The sequence below is a fragment of the Phalacrocorax aristotelis genome, chromosome 1 (genome assembly GCF_949628215.1).
Source record: "Phalacrocorax aristotelis chromosome 1, bGulAri2.1, whole genome shotgun sequence".
Lineage (NCBI taxonomy): Eukaryota > Metazoa > Chordata > Aves > Suliformes > Phalacrocoracidae > Phalacrocorax > Phalacrocorax aristotelis.
Window position 1 is genome coordinate 108,559,324 of NC_134276.1, and position 22,625 is coordinate 108,581,948.

A 22,625-nucleotide genomic window follows, 5' to 3' on the forward strand; every position below is an offset into this window, starting at 1 on the left:
AATCATACGTCACACTAAAGTAGAGAAATTTTCTGGAAGGTATATTGGCTTTCATAACAGCTGTTATTTCTTTTGAAAAGCAAACTATTTCTTCCTTTTATTATGATTTTCTCAACAGAATACATACTTTAATAATTTCAATTCAGTCACATTTGAAACCCTTTATTTCTCCTGCTGGTGCTTTTCAGGGAACTTTTACCGCTTCAATATTTCCAACAGGTGTTCTCTCAGACTCAGGATATATATTCCATGTGTCACTGTTTCAATAAGAAGTTAAAGCTTTGATTATTGCCCCTTGAAAGACCAGTCTTTTATTTAATACTATACGCATGTATGTTTTTTTTTTCCAGAACAGTTACCTGTAAGCAACAGGAAACATTTCAATGATGCATTTATAAGAAATCATGCACTTGATTTGTAGGAATGTTATGAATCGCTAACTGATTTTAATGAAAGGTGTTATGTGTCTTCTGTAATTCAAACAGTGTTTTTATCGTCTTTTAGCATTTGGTGGTGTTTTTTTCAAATGTCACAATACACTAAATTTTCCATTTCATATTTTTTTCTCAAGTATTAAAAAAGTGTTAAACATAACCTAAGTCAATTAGTGACAGATTTAAGATAACATTTCATACATCTGAAGAAAAGTAGAGGTTCCTTCCTAGAGTCAGAAAAATGTTTACAAGGATAAAGTAGCTACTGTTTCATAAAGACCTATGGGATTTAGGTACTTAGTTGAATTGTGTTATGTTTTTTTTTCCTTCAGATTTAATTGGGTAACTATTAACTTTTGTTCCAGATAATTTTTCCACTGAAAAAAATTTAAGAGCTTTATAGAACAGGGGGTATTATCATATAATAGTTATATAAAAAAGTAGTATGCTTTTTTAATGGAAAATTTAATGGTACTAGCTAAGTTTAAAGGTATGAAATATTACAGTTTTAAAAATAGTGTCAACAACATGTATTGCATATTCTCCTTAAACTAAAGGAACTGTCAACGTCTTGAAATATGGCATTCAGAAGGTAACCTTTCTTCTGTTGGAGAGGAGGGTAGGATACAGCAGCTTATTCAAAGGATCCTTTTATTCATAGGGTAAACCAAGAACACCAGACTTCACCTTTCTGTCAATGACAATTTGGGTGCCGAGTCTCATGTCCTATGCTCGTGTATGTTCTCCCACATTCTTGAAGCACTAGATTTACTTTGCATGCAAATATCAATTTTGTTAACTATGACCATTATCTCAGACATCCAAAGGAAGCAGAAGAGTTATTGCATATGGGATGCTCGGGGATGTGACTAAGGTTATTACCATGGGGTGACCATGGAGGGTTACCAGGTCCTGAAGAAGGGCAGTGGATGTGAGAATACTGTAAACACCAGAACAATTTATCTGACCTGCCATTTATTTCTCAAAGGCCTTGGAAAAGGAATAAATCTACAAGAGGTTATCAGGCTGGGTACATTGCCCTAGCAGCTCTCATTCAACCTTTATGTCTTTTGTTGAGCATATCTAATCTAACTGGAGCCTTTCTGTTATGCTCAGTCCTCACTGTGGAATAATCACTGAAGGTGACTTAGAAATTAAACTTTTTCAGAAATTAAACATTTTTTAAAAAGGTACAGCATGGAAGAAGCTTTCAGGGTAGAGTGCAGCTGACAGGTGAGAAATCCATTCCATGGAAGTTCCCTAGGCTCATAACCTTAGATGTCAGCAATGCCAGGAGAACTTGGTGTACTGACTCTAATGGGATTTGTCTGGAGAGGTGTGGAGACGCTGTGGCCAGGCTCTGTGACCATGGAGCTGGTACACGGCACACTTGGACCAGCTCTGTGATAAATGGGAACTCGAGGTACCATGGAGCTGGTACGTTGCACATTTGCTACCCTGAGCCAACAGTCTGTCATGCTTTTGACAAAATGCTGTCCTTTTTATCATTATAATACCAAAACACACCTCCATTCCAAAAGCTACCTGCCTTTAAGGTGCAACCACCCCTCACTGGGCAAAGCAAGGAAATTTTACACCAATCATAATAAAGGTATGTATGACTAGAGTCACTCAAGCTCCACCTGAAAGGTAAAAAATAGTATAAAATAGGTTAACAAAAAAAGGGTGTTAGGGAAGATACCATCACATACCACTCTGACTTTTGGGACCAGTTGACAGGCTGAGCCTCTCTTTCCCCCCGTTGGGATGCCTTTGGGTAAGATTTGAGCACTTGGCTATACCAATTGTGTCCCCGGGAAAACTTAGAAACCTCTCTATATCTTCACTTTAAATCTCCAGTGCATTAGAGTCACTTCATATTTGCTTAATTCACTTGTAGCCTAGCAGTGTTACTAATTTTCTTAGTATTTGTGTGTCTTGTAACCAGCACTTCTATCACCAGTAATCCAAAGAACCTGTGTATCTGTTGCTTTAATAAACCGTATTATACATTAATCTAGCCATTATTGTTCTCACTGAATGCCACCGGCCTGGGAGGCTGCCAAATTAGTTACTAACAACACTCTGATGGGTGGTTACATCTAAAATCCTCAGAAAATAAACTGTTGACCAAATCTGAGACTAAGACTGGACTTAGCTGCACCTAGACTCCTCTTGGAGAAGGAGTTTAGAAAGCAAGAGCATCCTGTCTGAACCTCGTAACTCAACAGTAGTATCTCCCCCAGCCACTCCTCAGACTCCTACTATTAACGCAATGCACATCAGACATAAGATGGATTTATGGTTCAATGCAGTTACAGCTTCAACCACAGCAGCAAACGTGACTGCAAGCACAATGCCACTATGAAAGTAGTTGCCAATACTAAGGACATTGTGGAAGATATTGATTTGAAATTAAAGTCTCAAATTATAGATGTCAAGGGTCACTTTAATTGAAAGTTGCATAGAGTAATTCCAGCTAGAAAATAATAATAATAAAAATATGTCTTAATGACCCATATGCACACATGTACACGTACAGACTCAAAGGGAGAAAGGAAAGGTTTACTTTGTCTTTTTATTGACAGTTTGCCATAACCTAATACCTGAACCACCTTAGGTTATATTTACACTCTTTAAGTCAATATACTGCAGTACAGAAGAGTTTGATAATATTTTATAGCTGCACAACTTCTTAAAGAAGTAAGACTATGTTAAGCAGAAAACATTTACTAAATACTTACCACTTATTAAACCTTACATTTTTTAATACCTTATTTAAACAATGGAACAAGGAGTCTGCGTGCTCTCCCAATCAACCCCATTTTTTTTGTGTATGTTGAGACAAGATGGTATTTCTGAGGCTCATTTCATATTGCATGTAGGTATAGAAAAATAAATTTCTGGGTACATGTCAGCATTTAAGACTTGATGAGCTCTCGGTAGAAGGAAACAAACACCGTCCTCCCCTACCCAAACAGTTTAACTGTTTTTGGAGTTGTTTTCATGAGGAAATGGAGTGGTACCATTCTTGTGTGATCATAGCCTGAGACTGATTGCAAAGTATGCATAATTGGTTTTTGTTCTATGTTCTGTTTAGGATTTTTTTGTGTATCCATAATTTAATAGCAAGGACTTTTTATAACGTAATAGTGTCGTTCTTAATTGAATTTACTAAACATTATTAATTCTTCTGTTTACTTTCCATTTAATCTGTACCTTTGAAACATGTCCAATACAATTATTTCTGTAAAAATAATTTTAAAAAGGGAATTAAAATTATTTTAATGTACAAGCACTTGTCATTATGGCTAATAAAAAACCCTGTAGAATAGTCCACTAGGTCGAATTAGATTTAAGACTGAAACCTTTATCTTCTGAAAATAACAACTGAAAAAGCAGGTCTGTGAAAGAAGGATTATATGAAATAGTCTATTTTAAAGTGAAGCTTAGGAGAAAAACATATGAACAATGAGAAACTGTTACTTCAAGGAAAAATCACTTCAATATCAAATTTATTATAATTTTCAGAAAATGGTAAGAAAAAATACGTATAAATATGAACAAAAAATAAAAGGCAACCAGAGGAGAATTTATTGTTTAATATACAAGAAAAAAAGAAACAACTGCTCTCCATAAAATAATAATGAAATTGGAAAAGATGATTTTTCAGATCAAGAGGATTAGTTTGGTAAAAGTCTTAAATATGTAAATGAACAAACAGAACACCAGCAATCTTTTAAAATAAGAGTTTTGCTACAGCTTGTGTTGATATGTGGACTGTGACCTCAAGTGTTATTTCATTAATATACCTTAAAATAGTTGGGTATTTTGTCCCAGTAAAGGCAAATGTATATAAATGGAATCTTTACTATAATGTGCATCTATGGGTTCAGTGAAATTTTACCATGAAAACCCTGGGTATATTTATTGGTCATATAAATGCTAACTGTATCTATAAACATTCTTTTTATAGCACATATTGGAATTATTTGGTGTAAAAGAATTTTCCCATAAAGAAATGTTCCTCAACACAAATTCTGTAATCACAATCAACCTAAAATTTGCAGACACAAAAACATATATTATTTGATATTACTATTGTTTGTTTACTTAAAAATGAGCTGAAAGCCACAAAAGTTTGTTATGGTGTTAGAAATTTTATATTGTGCTTCAATTAGCTCCTGAAAAATTCATTTTGGATTACTTCTTGTAATTACAAAACATTAAGTTCTTTGTCTTTTCTCCAGTCACCACAAAGGACCTAAATTTTTGAAGAAGCCAAATCTGAGGCGTCTATGATTAAAGTATGCACAAATACAACATAAAACCAGAAATCAATAACAGTAGTTACTGGATACACACTCTTAAAAATTTTCAAATCAACTTTTCCTCTCCTCAGATGTTCTTCAGATTCCTACTTTGCGTAAGAGCTCCTACAGAGAATTATGCACCTGTTATTCAACACATTTCCAATCATAACACATTGAAAACAAAAGAACAGCAGATTGCACAATGTCAGAGTCAACAGGAGGGCAGAAATGAAACACCCATTGACAGAGATTTATAAACAACAAAGTGAATTAAATCTATATAAAGGAATAACTTATTAAACAGCTATAGTACATTTTCAAAGCATTTGATGTCAGTAGATATAGTAGATTACTCTAAACGAGGCACCTAAAAATAAAAATTAAGTAGTTATTTCCCAGTAGAACCAAAATACAACACAGATCTCTCAGCTGTATAAGAATTATACTAAAAAAAAAATCAAAACAAAACCCAGAATATGTATAAAAGACCAGTCTTCAGTTAAATTCAAGCTATAAAATAACCAAAAATAAACACTCTCAATAGATTTTTTTAATGTTAGAAGAAAAGAATTCATATAGTTTATCTGCAGAATTATTAAGCACCTCTGCCATTTTAACTTGTGATTATGATTATAATTCAACCATAAGTGTAAATGTTAAGATAGATTTTAACTTCATTTTTGAGACAGCATTCTGTAGGGCTCCTTGAACACAGAAGAATATGCCCAAATTTTCTTATAATAACTGAGTTTTGTTTAATTCCAATTTGATATTTGTAATGCAAAGCTAGTTCTTTCAGCACTAGAAGACAAAGTTATACTCATCTTTTCACAGGCCATTGAATATATTACTGTGGTCCCCAATATCTTTTCCCAAAGATCAGCTGTTACTCTATATGACAGGCAGGCTGACTGGGACAGAAATAATTTGGAAAGACTGTACTGGGATGTCAGCTGAATTAGTATATAGCTACAAAGAGATCAATAAGGAGGTGATAATATTTGTCACCTTTCTCTGCACTTGCTGATGCTTCTGCTCTAGTACCACAGTTACTAGGCTTCTCTTACACATTTACCTTCTCCTGGGAAAATATCTACACTGACATCTTAAATTAGGACTTAATACTTCACTTGAGCTGAGACTACCTTATACCACTTGATTCTGAAAATAATCCCCAACTGAAACCTTGCTGTCTGTAACGTCAATGTGTAGACTATTAATTTCCACAGGTTTTCATAAACAACCCTTTGTTCCATACAGGCCTAAATCCGATGATGCTGTGGTCCATTTTCACCTCCTTTTAAAATTTTTTTTCTTGTCCCAGACTTAAAATGAACTCATTTTGACATATTGACTCATATTTTGACATAAAATCTACCATAGTTTCCCAGAATAGGAGAAGTCCATACCTTCTCTAGTGTAGACAGCAGAGTATTTAGATTTTACATATTACTTACTCTTCAGCATCAGCATCAAAAGCAAAAGAATTCCCATTTCACTTGGGTTGCCACCGGCAGGTTGTTCACTACAATGGTAGTCTTCCAAAAAAACAATGATTAATTTAGAAAAGGGCAAGAGAAGAAAGAACGGAAATAAAAAAATATATATTTTTCTCAGTTTTCATTGCTTGCTGGCTGTATCTGAAAAACCTTAAAGGTTGTACTTATTTCCAGTGTTTCCATTTCTGTGAAGGTCCTGTTAGATATATAAAGATCTTAAAAATAAAACAAAGAAAACCCCTCACACTTTTTGAATAGCAGAGAAGAAAGCAGGGAGAAGAGGGTTTCTAAAACTAGCAGTTGCCAATCAAAGCTAGAAGGGGTAAGTTTCCTGGGGAAAAGCAACAGCATGGCTGCTCCATGAACAGAGGCAAGCTGGGAACTCAGGACAACCCTAGCACAGACAGGGCAGTGCCCCTGACCCAGGCACAGCCTTACAGCATCTGAGCAGGGTGGGCAGAGCAGGTCCCACAGCAACAACAGGCTCTGTCAACTGTCTATTGACCATCAGCCAAATACAAGCCCTCACATCAGGCACAGGGACAATCCAGAAAAGCCAGCAAAGTGGACAGGGCAAGCAAGGAGCGATGCTAAACACAAGCTACCTACAACACAGTTCAGAGCAGGACTGGGTACGTGAATCTGAGCTGAGATGGGGTTCCTGCACCATGATCAGAGGGTGTGGATACCCCACGTGAAGCTGGCTGGGGTCATTAAACACCGCTGCTGCGCTCAGGGTCCTGACAGCATGACTCCAGCTGTCAGTACCACTTTTTTTTTTTTTTTTTTAAGGTTAACATTCCTCAAGGAAAAGTACCTATTACAGGTTAGAATGACTGTTGAAAGTCCATCAAGGCTAGTGACACCAGCAGTTGTCAAGGGAAGTGTGTATTAGTGCAAGCACAAGTGCTCTGGCTCTGAGGGACACCAAGAATTCATAAACTGATTGCTTTCATTTACATCAGTCAATGGATTGCTCTTTCATTAATTTATCCAGCCTTCCTTTGGACTCTCTATAAACTTTAGTATCCATAACATCCTATGGTAACGAATTTTAAAGCTTATTTATATGTTCCCGGGGGATTCACCTATATTTGTTAAACCTGGATCCTACTCCATAGAAAGGGTCAGTGACTATTTCTCATTAGTATTGGGACTTGGGAGCAACAAAACGGGTGCTGGTCATGACATTCAAATTGTGTATGTATCCTGAGGTTGTACTTCAGGCTATCTCTAGTCTGGGTCCACAGAATGAATGTTCATTAGAAACTGAAGCACATCAATGGGCTTCTATAGACCACCTTTCAGTTTACTTTCACCTGACAGAAATGCAGTTTGCATGTGCTGTGATTGAAAACAAAGCTTTAAGGGGACACAGTCAAACAAACACCCTCCTATTTCAATCAAAGACACTAAGGTGATACCATAAGTTGGCAAACATAAGAACCCTATAAAACTAAATTTGTAGTTTTAGAAAGCAGGCATTCTTTATTGCGGTGCCAGGCACACAGGGTTTTGCTCCACTTAGTGTGTGCGCCAATTTTCTCTACTACAGGGGTTATATGCAATTAAAATATACATATTCATTAAATTTCTAGGAAATAATTACCATATTCATACTATTCTTGAAATTCATTAACATATGCAAATGTCCTTAATGCATGTACACTCCTGTTCATTGGTGGCCTTCCAAAGTGCTCTGGTGGTTGTCAGTAGTCTTCCTCACTATGTCCACTGGTTGAACTCAGTCTCTGGGCATGCTCAGTTCATTTTTGGCTTGATTACACAATTCTTACTGATACTAAACTAGCTTATTCTAGTATATATCCCTTATTTATTCTATTCAAGGATACAGTGTCTCCAGACTCCCTTCTATCTAATCACATGTAGCGAGTTCTAAGACTATCTTATTCATAAAGTATTCCAGGTATTTCAAAACTTAGGTATGTTGCTCCAATTAGAGCAGGCTATATGTTCCTTTGAAACCGGTATCAGGTATCAATGGTAGTCACACCCACTGAGAAATGCATCCCAACTTATCTGCTGTAAGAATGTCATGATATAGACTTCTAAAATATCCCTCTATGCCACTCCCTTCCCCAGATTTTTTCCTGGACTGAAGACTCCTGGCTTACTCACTGTAAAGCACATATTCCATACTTGTTCATCCTTTTTGCCCTTGCCTGAACCTTCTCAGTTGTACTATATCCGGAAAATAAAACTGCAAATAGCATTCAAGTTGTAATAAGCAAATCAGAGATTGCTGGTCAGGAAGACGGAAAGCATATACTTACACTGCAAATACCCTCCCAATATTCAGTACCTCAGGGGTTTCTTGAACTAAAAGCACAAACTACAATATCTCCTTATTACGTACTGTTCACCAGGAATAATGAAGTAAAGATTTTTTAGCACTAAATGACTATAAGAACTGATCATATAATTTTTAAAATATCTGCTGTCCTAGAACGGTTATGTCTCTGTGGTAAATCCTGGAATATTTTGAATTCATTACCAAAACACACATAGTCATTGTTGACCATGTTTACTATCATATTACTTCTAGCATTTCTTTTATATGGTTGCTGAAAAGGCTAATTTTTTACATAGTTCAGTTTATATAGTCTTCAATTTATATTCAATATATGTTCTCCAGTTTATATATTCTTTAACTAATAACCCTAACATTTTTTATTCTGAAAATTATCTATAGCCTCCTCTAGGTGAGGAGAATTTCTGTGGATTTCTTCTTTATCTTTTACATTTTCCAGTTCTATTTACAGAAAACTGCATATGTGTTGATGTAATAACCAAGGGAACAAAAGAAAAATTTGCAGCAATATCGTCTTTAAACTGAAAAATAAGTTAAATTGAATTTGCATTAGAAATTTTGTTCAACCTGCATGTCAATGCTGTTTTATTTTTGTCATCAGTGAACAGAATGAATTCGTTGCAGAAACAGCTAATCAAATCAATAAACCAAATCACTGACTATGTCAGAAGGCTCCCTGTTTAAAACAAGAATGTTAAATAGCAGCTTCTGATCTGTGGAGATTAAAATTTCTTTTGTTTGTTTGTTTATTGTTAAAGCAGTCTGTAGTCATTGCAACAGTGCAGAAATATAATTTCTTTGGCATCTAGTCGTTAACACTGGTAAGAACTAATTGGATATTAAGCTAATATTCACGACAGTGGAACTGCTACAGATTTACAGAACGTATAGGCACAATCATTTAAGAATTTAATATGCTTCACTGTCTTAAAGTAATAATTTACTCCTCCTTTTCCAATTTCTGCCTAACAACAGTGTTGTAAATGAAAATAAAACTCAAATCAGAAAAGAAATCGAGTAAGTTCATGGTCTTGATTTAATTTTTATTGAAGTAGAGTTAAACAAATATCCGCTAAACAAACTGCTTAATGAAATGTGATTTTAGGTAGCAACCGGAAAGGAACTTGCAGAACTCTAAGAGGAAAACCAGTAACAATTAAGAAAAATAATAAAATTTTGTGCTTCAAACCTATATTCTAATTCCACAAGTAATTTAGGCCCTGTACAAGGAATTTGGGTCGTCTTCTCTAACTCTTCTTGCTCTAACTCTTAGACTGACTGTAGAGTTTCTCAATTTCTTTCACTAGTTAAATAGGCATAAAAAGGGCAACAAATGTGTTAACTACTCCACTTCAGGCAAGTCAAGTCTCTAACAGCAACTTGCTAACTATTCTGTTGCTGAGTTCTTTCTTGGGCTGTGATAGTATTATTTCCTTTGTAAACAACATTCCCTTGACTAAACAGTAATGTTGTCATGAGGTACTGCAGTTTCTGTTAGTCACTTTTCCAGTGGAAAATTATTTTATCAAACAGGGAGACAAAGAAGATGGATCTCAATCTCATCATCATCCCAGTTTCAGAGGTTGAAAAAATGAGGTGGAGACTCATTAGTGGTTTTGACTTAAAATCATAATAAAATATGAAAGAACTGAGACTACAATTTATTATGCAGTCATGCAAAATAGCCACGAGAAAAAAAAAGATTGTTCTAATTGCAGGATTGAGCTTCTCACAGTTAGTCTTTTTATTTGTTTTGATTTAACCCAGTGGGCAGCTAAATGCCGCACAGCCACTCGCTCCTCCCACCCCCTCAGCCACAGTGGGATGGAGGAGAGAATTGGAAGGGCGAAAGTAAGAAAACTCATGGGTTGAGATAAGAAAATAACAACAACAACAACAATAATAATAATGGGAAAACAACAAGGGAGAGAGAGAAAGAAACAAACCCAGGGAAAGAGCAAGTGATGTGACCACTCACCACCTGCTGACCAATGCCCAGCCAGTCCCTGACCAGTGATCACTGTTCCCTGGCCAGCTACCCCAGTTTATATACTAAGCATGATGTCATACGGTATGGAATATCCTTTTGGCCAGTTTGGGTCAGCTGTCCCGTCTGTGCCCATTCCCAACTTCCTGTGCACCAGCAGAGCATGGGGAGCTAAAAGCCCTTGCCTTAATGTAAACACGACTTAGCAACAACTAATACATCAGTGTGTTACTGACATTATTCTGATTCTAAATCCAAAACAGAGCACTACACCAGCTACTAGGAAGAAAATAACTCTATCCCAGCCCAAACCAGGACATTACTAACAAAAAAAAAAAAAAAAAAAAAAAAAAGACTATTAAACACTGTAAAAGCCCATTTTTACAATGTTAAAATGTTACAACGGCCTACTTCAAACTGAATAAAACTATTCAAATAAACCTTTCATCCATGAGATTCTGCATGGCAAGAATTCATTTAATGTAATGTACAGTAAGCTTCCATTTAAAAGTCTCTCTCCTGTCTGGATCTTTTATTTTAAAGGTAAAAGTCTGAACATTTCCTTGTCCAGGGATTTTTTTGCCCTTTTATACTTCTTGGATTACAATTCTAAGTAACATTTTATTGTCAGTCTACACAGATGAAGGTTAATTTTGAGAGATACAGTATTATTTTAAAGAAACTTTTGCTATACATTTTGAACATATTCTGCCGGTAGAGGTTGGCCTTGCAGATAACAGCTCTAATTTCATTTTCTAAAATCCTTGTATTATAATTAGGGATAAATAAATAAAGGTAGACTATTTCAATGAACCAGCAATTTGCCTGCTGTAGTTACAGCTGGCTGGGATTCCTGTTTGCCTGATATATTCCCACAGGTGGTTTGTCACTGCTTGAGCAGAGACTGGCTTGGAGTAATAAACATGCAGCTAGAACCTTGGTTGGATTTAGGCAAATTCTAATTCAAACCCTCTGGGCAAAAATTTGTAAAGTCAAATCCTGGGGTAAAACAAGTCATTGAAACTGGAGAAAACAGCAAAGGAAGTTTTGAAAATAAAAGGTCTAAGATTTTGCACAGCTATTATTTTTTGAGTATTTTTATTCTTTTATGAACATAAACAATGAATGAATGAATGAAAAGAAAGTTAAAGCATCATTAGAAATGCATTACGAAAACATCCCAGCTGCCAATTCCTGACCAAATTTTTAATTCCTCTTTCTTATTCCTTTGTGTCTTAATATAGCAATTAACTTCAGATGTAGTCTATCCATATACATTTTTATCTCCATTTATTCATCTTTCATATCGCTTCATAAACAGTTGTGTCTACAATGGTATCTGCTCAATTTCAATGGGTTACTGTAATGCTTAAAGCCAAAATAAAGAAGATATTTATCTTTTGTACCCACCTACAGTAATCTGGTAATAGTTATTTCCTGTACAATTGAACAGTTATATTCAGGGAGATGGTGCTGGACCCTCTCTCAGGATTCTTGACAGTATGAAATAAGGAGGAACATTTAATATCTTATCATAGAATTAATTTTAATTTTTTCTATTCTTGCTTTTAGAAGTAGAGAGAATAAAGAATTAGAGGAATATGAAGGAATTATTACCCTGGGATACTCCTTTCTACAACTGGTTATCTATCAACCAAATAATACAGATTCATGTCCATATCTTTATGTTTAAAAACTTCTAATGAAACTATTTTATTTTATTCTGTTTAAGACTTCACACTTCTATTTTCAATAGGTTTACTTAGCTGGACACAGTTAACTGAGAAATATTTTACTGCAAAGAAGTTTTTATGCTATTAGAAATGGAGAAAAATCCTTTTTCTGTTCACATTCTTCCAAACATTCAAACTGAGATCCCTTTAGTCAATATTCTAAACATTCTCCCTAGAATGGTGACAAATTCAGCAGGATTAGAATAAGTTCGTTTCCCAGAAAAGCATCTTTGGAAGTAACTAGAAGCAAGAGCATATGATATTCACAAACTGTTTTGCAGATAAGGTACATATATGAGATTGGTAGAAATAAGGAAGTATCAGAGGAAGCATTTTTCCTGGGACTAGACAACTTTGAAAATATTTAGATGCAGCCAGAGAAATATTGCCAAACTAATATCGGTTTCATGTTGGGGTAGGGCATTTCTTGCTGTGAGCCTGAGACACATAGCTTGATGCCTGGTCGTGTGTGCACAGTGTAGCTCTCAGGAGGCAAAAGAGTTTGGTGAGAAGCAGCAGAGGCTCCTGGGATCTGGGACACTGTGCTAGTTTTGACTGGGATAGAGTTCATTTTCTTCACAGTAGCTAGCATGGGGCTGTGTTTTGGATTGGTGCTGGAAACAGTGTTGATAACATAGGGATGTCTTCATTATTGCTGAGCAGGGCTTATACAGCATCAGGGCCTTTTCTGCTTCTTACACCACCCCACCAGCAAGTGGGCTGGGGCTGTACAGGAAGCTGGGAGGGGACGCAAGCAGGACAGCTGACTCCAACTGACCAAAGGTATATTCCATACCATACAATGTCATGCTCAGCAATAAAAAGCTGGGGGAAGAAGGAGGAAGGGAGGATGTTTGGAGTGATGGTATTTATCTTCCCAAGTAACTGTGAAGTAACAGGGCGTGATGGAGCCCTGCTTTCCTGGAGACGACTGAACACCTGCCTGCTGGTGGGAAGTAGTGAATTAATTCCTCGTTTTGCTTTGCTTGCATGTACAGCCTTTGCTTTACCTATTAAACTGGTTTTATCTCAGCCCATGAATTTTTTTACTTTTGCCCTTCAGGTTCTCTCCCCCATCCCACTAGAGGGGAGTGAGCAAATGGCTGTGTGTGGTACTTAGTTGCTGGTTGGAGTTAAACCAAAACAGAGGCTCAGGAAACTAACAAAATTTGCATTCATTTTTAGAAAGAAGAAAATAAGAAGTAAGCTGTCTCTGCTTTTCATTCAGTTCCACATAAGGAAATGAGTGTTCTCCATTTTTCTATAGAAAGGAGTGAGCAAAAGGTAACATTGAAATTTTTCAAGTGGAGGTATTGCTGCAAAATAAATTAAAATACTGATGTAGCATGGAAATGACAGAGAAAGGGAAGGAAAACCCAGGACAGTAGTTACAGCTTTGCAGTGATATACTGTATTTTGATAAGACTTCACTGAGCTATTGTAAGACAAATGTCAAGCATTAGATTCAGCTTTCCAGTCCAATTTGCAGCAGTATAAACTCGTGACAGGTTTGTGTTCTCACTGCATATTTGAGCAGATAACAGGTGAAGCTTCAGTATAGCTGGTTTCCTTCTTATCCTGCAAAAAATGCATATACATTGTATATGCTTAGATGTGGCATTTTCACCCCACAAGAATCAATACATTTTATGTAGTCTCTTCTTTCACCTTGGGTACTCTTCCTATTATGTAAGCTACCTTTTCTTTTTTTTTTTAGATGCCACTGTGTTCTGCCATATGCAGCTTTTCTTTTAAATTGTTCCTTTAGTCTTATTGTGAAAGCTGTGCATCAAAGCTAGAGCTGTAAAACTGACTAAGCAAGAACAATAGAAAAGCTTGTGCTCAATTAAAATGCAGATTCCAGATTGCTGCATTGCTTAAAAACTTGTTTCTCTCTTATAGTAGTACTTCTTATGGAATGGGAAAAAACCACTATCTTAATTACATTTCCAGAACATCTAATTTTTAAAAGGAACAAGAGCTTACTGAGGAAACAAATTAAATTGATTTAAAATTCTTACTCGATATAGACGATAGATAGGATCTTCCCATTTCACATCAGACCTCTTAGCAATTTAAGGACATTCTCTGTAGCGCTGAAGGCAGAAATGCCTTACAAAGCCAAGAAATTTGAAATCTTAAAACCCTGATATGATCAGTGGAGGTGTTTGGAGGTAGAGGTGTGATCAAATACATCAAGTACAGTTATTTAGTCACTGACTCAGAAGAAGATTCAAGAGTATATCTTTATCCTTCTAGAGCAGAAGAGACTTACAGCCCTTCAAACTGATGGAAATTTTTGTCCTGAAGATAGGAAAAACACAAATGAGCACAGATCTGGCTCTAAGTGATTGCATCAAGATTATTCAATAGGTGAAAAGTCCGGTCATTTATTTTAACTGTGAAACAAAACTCACATTTCTTTTTTACTCATGTCAATATGTAAGATGAATTAGGAGATAAGAGATGCAAAGCTGATGACAGATTTTATGAGCTTCTGCAGTACCTTCAGGGATTACTTGTGATTTAACCTATTCGACCACATAAAACCTAGCAATGCAGCTGCCCTATAAAAAGGCTGCATTTTCTGGGACAACAATTTGCACTCAGGATACTTTTTTCATAATCAGCTTAATGCATTTTCAACAAGATACCTTTACCTCAATAACAGAATTCAACCTTTACAACCTTCATGCATATGTGCACTGATATGTAGGTGTTGGCATCATCTGCTGTTCTTCCCCAAAGGCTGAATGAAGTTAAATTGGTTAAGGGGATTTTATTTTTTCCTGCAAAGATTATCCCTATAAAGAATAATTCAATTTCAATACATTATTAATTGGTGGACTAGAATGTTAAACAAACAAACAGGAGTGCTATATATATGCATGAACGTTGTGTGTATATACAAACACTGCAGGAAAGTACTAATTTACAATAAGAATATTAATTTGGAATATTCTGAATATTAATACTGAAAGTACAAGTATATTATTAGTCTTTTATACTAAATCTCTTCTGTACACATGAGCAAAGAGACATAATACTGCAGCCTCTTCTTTCTCTTCCACTTCATCAGATTTTTAGCTTTACAGAGAACTGAATGAAAATGCATATCAATTAGCTAGATCTGTCCTATGTGTTGAGTGCTGCATCCAGCCCTGGAGCCCTCAGCACAGAAAAGACGTGGACCTGTTGGAGTGGGTCCAGAGGGGGGCCACAAAAATAGTCAGAGGGACGGAACACTGAGGAAAGGCTGAGACATTTGGGTTGTTCAGGCTGGAGAAGAGAAGGCTCCAGGGAGACCTTCAGCCTTTGCATATATAAAGGGGGCTTATAATAAAGGTGGTGATAGGCTTTTTAATAGGGCCTGTAGTGACAGGACAAGGGGTGATGGTTTTAAACTAAAGGAGGGTAGATTTAGTCCAGATATAGGGAAGAAATCTTTTACAGTGAGGGTGGTGAAACACTGGCACATGTTGCCCAGAGAGGTGGTAGATGCCCCATCCCTGGAAACATTCAAGGTCAGGTTGGATGGGGCTCTGAGCAACCTGATCTAGTTGAAGATGTCCCTGCTCACTGCAGGGGGGCTGGACTAGATGACCTCTAAAGGTCCCTTCCAACCCAAACTATTCTATGATTCTACGATTTTATGGTATGGAAGCCAGTGCTTTATTCATTAACTAAATTTATCCAGAACACCTCCAATGTCCTAAATTAAAAGAGTAAGATTGTAACTTCTTTTAAAAATGTTTTATACAAAGGGAAGGTCAGAAACACACAAGGAAATGCTGGTAAAAATGTAAAGTGTGACAAAACTATGACTGCCTATGTAAAGTATGGAAAACATGGGAGGCAGAAATGCTCTGAATTTTGGTTCTACTGCTGCTGCATTGGCAGCTAGAAAGTGTAATCACATGCAAACTCTACTTACTCTCCTCAGTTGATGGGAAGAGGTAGAGCTGTTACGCTTTGAGGAATGATATGCAAGCACCCCTACCTTCATGATACGGAGGTTTTCTGACAGCGTGGAACAAATGTGGGACAGGCAGAAGTTCACCTGTTAAACAGCAAGAGTCTTTGAAAACATACATAAGTAGTAATACTTTAAAAGTTTGAAACAAACACACCTCTTGCCTTGAGGCAGATCCTCACCTCTTTCATCCTACATCATAGTGAATTACCTGTAATAAAACAGGCAGTTTGCAACTTTGCCACACAATGAGACTACTTTAATAAAAATAAAAAGCTGGTTATCCCATCTTATTTCTCATAAACAGCAGAATTATCATTAACCATAATTAAAACAAATACAATCAGATTTTTAAAAATGATCCAGATTTAAATTGGAAACTACACAACAAGAAGTGCATTATACAAACAACTCCTAAAGTGTTCTTCATCTGGAGAAAAATAGCTAGCAATCTTAACTTGAAGCAGAAATAGCTTTGCTAATTATATTATAAAGAGGGACACTATCCTCCATCTTTGTTGTGGTTTAGCCCCAGTCAGCAACAAAGCACCACACAGCTGCTTGCTCACCCTCCCCTGCCCTCCCAGTTGAATGGGGGAGAGAACCTGAAGAGCAAAAGTAAGAAGTAAGTATCAGGCCACGATAGTCTACTGTTAGTCTCCACTCTGCATTGGGCTTTCATACTGGCCATATGGGACTGTTAAAAGGTGAGTGAGTCTTACTGAGCACTCCTTAGCTCTCCAGTCAATGAATCAGCTCATGGATGGGAATCAGGGAGTCCCAGCTGGTGCAATATTGCCACCAGTGCACCTTGTGGTAGCAATTGGCACCTGTTGTTCTTCAACCTTCAGCAACCCCACAACAGAAGGGTCCTCCTAGAGGCTGGGCAAGGTAGACAGCTGATTAGTTTCCTCCATCTCCAAAGCAGCTATATCAAAAGCTCACTGGTACCCTTCTGGGTCCTTGAAATACCCTCTCCTGAGGTGGTCTATGCCAAGGATGCATGGAGGCTCTGGGGCAGTCGTGACAGAGTGGTTTGCCAGTTATTTCCGGTTAGGCTCACTTCAACCTCCAGAGGCTTGTGCCCCTTTTCCAATCATCTTGTCAATTTCCCCTTCTCTAGAAAGGTTTCTCAGTTTGCCTTCCTTCCCTCTAGTTCCAGGCTACTCGGCCCCATTATCCTAGCATCAGAGCAGCCAGGTAACAATGTGTTTACCTAGACAACAGCTGAAATCTTTTTGTGTATCTCGCAGCACACAAGTATATGGATCAGATGGTTTCCATCTCATTTTCAAATTCTTCCTCTTCCTCCTCTCCTTGTGATGACCCTGCTTTTTCATCATCAACGAGCTGACTTTCACTTCCAAGATTTCTTCTTGTGTATAGGGGCGACTCATACCGGCATGGGTTGGTTCCTTGGTTCAGCTGCAGTACCTGTCATGGGCATTTGAGTGGTCGCAGTGCCTGTCACTTTATCATCAGATCCAGAGTCCGTCTCTTCTCCTGAGGATTCTGAATAGTGTTGAACAGGGCTCAGTAGGCATGGGCCAGACCCCAGCGCATTGCAGTGATTTGTGTGTTTCTGGAACTTCCAGGGTGGCAGCATGCTTTTCCCAAATACTTTACCGTTTTTTCAGGATTCTGCACTTGTTCAGGGGTGGAGTTCCAAAACACTGGAGGTGCCCACTGTCCTAGGTATTTGCCCATGCTATCCCACACACCCTGCCGCTCATAACTATCCAGATTTGGGCAGATCTCTGGATGATATTCTTAAATTGCTTATTAACCTTAGACAAAACCAAAACAACATTCCCAAGAAAAAACAATAGAAGTATCTTAACTATGCAAGGATGTTCAAGATACTAAAAAGTTATTGTAATGAAAGAGGAAACATCATAGAATCTAGCTAAGGTGCCATTCTGTATTTCCTCCATAAAAAACCTCTCAGAGGAGGAGGTATAATTGCTAATTATCTCCATGAGGTGGTACCCAAAGTACAGTAATGGCTTCAGTAGAAAACCCAAATACCAGATTAAGCTCAAGGCCAGAGTTTTAATAACAAATCTCTCAGGCAAAACATCACTAATCACTGCAGAGCACAGAAAACTGCAAAAACCAACACTGATCTTTAACATGTACAGCAACAAAAAGAGCATGACACAGATTAGATAAATATTGAGAACATAAGAATCAATATCATGACCCGCAACTATTAACAGATATAAATTCCTTAGTAAGCTTTGGTTAAGCTGTTTATTATCTCAAACCCTTTAAGCCCCATGTTGGTTGACAAAAAGGACTGTTGTGGTCTAGTCACAGTCGGCAACCAAGCTCGTGCATCAGCACTCGCTCACCACCCCCACCACCCACCTGCAGTGGGATGAGGGAGACAACCTGAAGAGCAAAAGTAAGAAAACTCATGGGTTGAGGTAAGAACACTATATTATTATTATTATTATTATTATTGAAATGGAAAGGAAAACAACAAGGGAGAGAGAGAAAGAAACAAAACCCAAGAAAAACAAATGATGCAACCACTCACCAGCCACCAACCAATGCCCAGCCAGTCCCTAAGCAGTGATCGTTGTTCCCTGGCCAACTACCCACAGTTTATACACTAAGCATGGCATGGAATATCCTTTTGGCCAGTTTATGTCAGCTGTCTTGGCTGTGTCCCCTTCCAGCTTCTTGTGCACCCAGCAGAGCATGGGAAGCTGAAAAGTCCTTGCCTTAATATAAACATTACTTAGCAAAACCAAAACATCAGTGTGTTACCAACATTATTCTCATTATAAATCCAAAACACAGCACTATACCAGCTACTAGGAAGAAAATTAACTCTATCCCAGCTGAAACCAGGACAGTCTTAAATCACCAGACTCACAGAGGGGGAAAGGATCTCTAAATTCTGAAATCAGAAAATAATTTTGCTCAGATTAATTCAAATGTATAAAAATGAGCCAAGAGAAATGAGTTTATAATTAATACTGATGGCTAAGAATGGAATATTTGCACCTTGCTTTCTATTTTTACTCTGTGACTTGTCCAATATATAACTCAATTAATTAATTAAATATATTTGGAAAATAACACAGTATTACTGACATTTTTCTGAAAACAATATTTGTTTATTCTAGCACAATAACTTCTAGTATAAAAATTACTAGTGCAATAACATTATATAATCTATTATATATAAAGTCTAACCTTGCTCTTTTTAATACAAACGAATGAAAATTTGGCATACTTACCTGAAGAGTGCAGATGATGAATTTTTTGATTATTTGTTAATAAGTATCTGAACAGTAACCTCCTGCCTATACCTCATCTAAATTTTGTCCATCAATTTTTCAGTTTGAGTGTTTCCTTTGTTGCAGGAGATTAACATTTTGCGAGAGAATTCTTTAAGTAAAGGAGTTTAGCCAGCATTTCAAACACACCTACAGATCAAATTCCTCAGAAATGTAGGTGAATTTATGTACTATCTATCCTTTCTTTAATCATAGAACATCTCGAGTTGGATGGGACTCATAAGGATCATTGAGTCCAACTCCTTGCTCCTTGTAGGACTACCTAAAACTAAACCATATGACTAAGAGCATTGTCCAGCCACTCCTTGAACTCTGACAGGTTTCATTCACTGGCCCTAAAATTGAGCCCTGGGGAACCGCACTTGTGACTGGCCACCAGCCTGGTGTAACCCCATCAAAATATATATTTTGACATCCAGAGCTTAAGGAAAGAGGCAAAAATGAAAAATAATAATAAAAAAAGGTTGGACTCCTAATAACATATACCATTAATTCTATGCTGTCTTTTATGGTTGAATTCAATGAAGTTTTTAAAGTCATGTTAGCATAAGATCTTAGTGAGGCCCGAGGAGTTCTTCATCCTTACTTTTTAATTTCTTATTTGCCTTTTTTTGTCCAGGACACTCTTCTATACAGATCAATGCCAGATTCTTTATTTTCATTTCTTTACTATTTCTGATGACTTGGTATGATCATATCACTGTTCTTCTGTCTAAAGAATTTTAGAAAAGAAGGAATAAAGGCCCATTTTAGAACAGTTAGACTTTAAACATACATCTATGCATATTTACAACCTGTGAAATCTCCACAGGTCATGGACAGGACTGTACCTAACTCTGAAAAAAATAATATTACTTCTTCATCTTCTCTCTTCCACAGTTAGAGAAAACTGTCCTTTATCATCAATTATGATATGATATAAAAATCCTGATTATTCAATGGGGGGAACACATGTTGTGTTTGGATAAAGTGGTATTTAACTCTATTGATAACACAAAGTGTTGTCATAGTGAACATGGAGTACTGTAACATCATTCAACAGAAATGGTCTGTCAAAATCAGTCTGAGCTAAGCTCAGAGGCCAGAACGTACCAGAACATGAATCTTCCTCCCTGCCAGAATCTAAGTAACTGCACCCTGAGGTTAAATAGAAAATCTGGTTTTCCATTTCTATTTTCCAATATAGCACGAAGAGGAAGAAGGAAGGGAGAATAACATGCTGGATGGATCCAGCATCTCATGAGTATCTTCACTAGTTACAAATATACTCAGCTTGTGAACTTAAAGAATCATATTTAAGCATGTGTGCATATATGCATATGTGGGGGGGAGAGAGAGAATGTATGTTCATCATAGTATGTGTTAGTGTTGCAATGAGTGCATACATGTCAGTGTAGCTCTGTGAATTTACGTCAGCTTTGCCATAAAAGCATAAGTATTAACTTACCTATAGTATCTGTGCATGTATGTGCAATCATTATGACTCATACGCAAATTATCTGATGCCTTAGATAACTGGTTTTGGCTTGTGAAATATGTGATGTTTTAAAGAAAATGTGCATTTATCATTGGACTTAGAAACCTAACCTGGATGTTGAAATACTTTGATAGGACAAAGGAATCCAGGGGACTGGAGCATCTCTTTCATGAGGAAAGGCTGAAAGACCTGAGGGTTTGTTTAGTTGGAGAAGGCAAGACTGAGGGGGGTTCTTATCAATGCTTATAAATACCTGAAGGGTGGGTGTCAAGAGGATGGGGCCAGGCTCTTTTCAGTGGTGCCCAACGACAGGCCAAGGGGCGATGGGCACAAGGTGGAACACAGGAAGTTCCACCTGAATATGAGGAAAAACTTCTTTCCTGTGCGGGTGCCAGAGCAGGGGCACAGGCTGCCCAGGGAGGGTGTGGAGTCTCCTTCCCTGGAGACATTCAAAACCCGCCTGGACGCGTTCCTGTGCCCCCTGCTCTGGGTGTCCCTGCTCAAGCAGGGGGGTTGGACGAGATAATCTCCAGAGATTCCTTCCGCTCCCTGCCATTCTGTGGGGCTGTGAATAACCAAGATCTTTGAAAGTACTGAAGCCTAAGTCATTTCAAGAGTTAAAAAAATGGAGTTAACTGTTGTCTGGTCATCAGGTGGTAAAGGCATACAAAACCAAAAGCTTATTCATTAAGATCCCATTCCCTCTGTATGAAAATTTTTATGATGATGTCACATTATGATGCTTTGTATTAACAGCATGAAAAATTATTTGAGTAAGAAATGGTTTTAAAGATTGCTGATGTCAGCAACTGTTTATAAACCAATGCTAATTGTATTCCTTCAGCCAAAATATTATATTTGGATTAGTAGAATGGAAGGATGCCTTGAAGCTCTAGGAATGGCAGCAACTTTATTATTATTAAAAAAACATTATTATTTTATATATTAATAATATATTATATATAATTATATTTTATTACATTTATTTTATTATAGCCATTATATATTATTATTTTATATAGTTATATATTATTATGCCTATAAAATAATTTAATTGTTATCATTAAAATAATTTATTCTATTTATTATTTTGGAAAATTCATTTTCCAAAATATTCAACCAATTTTTTACTCAGCCTCTCTGAGACTGAGTGACCTTTTTGACATCTTCTCAGCTGTCCTCACAAAAATATTACTTGCAGCTGTGTTGCAATGCACTGATGGCTGTGCACAATAATCTACTCCATAGAAGAATGCTGAAGACTGTTCCTTGATTTTTGACTTCAGGCAGTAAAAAGCCTAAGATCCTGCTGTCAGTTGTAGTTCATCTCTTGGGTTGTATGCAATTTTTTATTCTTTTCTTTCTTTGCTTTTACATAAAAGAAACTAACTTAAAAACATGCAGTTGAATCAAAACTATCTGCAAAATCAGGTTGAATTTGACAAAGAGTTTTCACCTGGGAAAGGAGAAAGAAGGACAAATTTTGAGAAGAACTTTTTTTGTTTCGTCGAAAGAGTTCTGTTTCATTTCAGCTCAAACAAATTGGCATTCTCTTTCCTTGCTCCA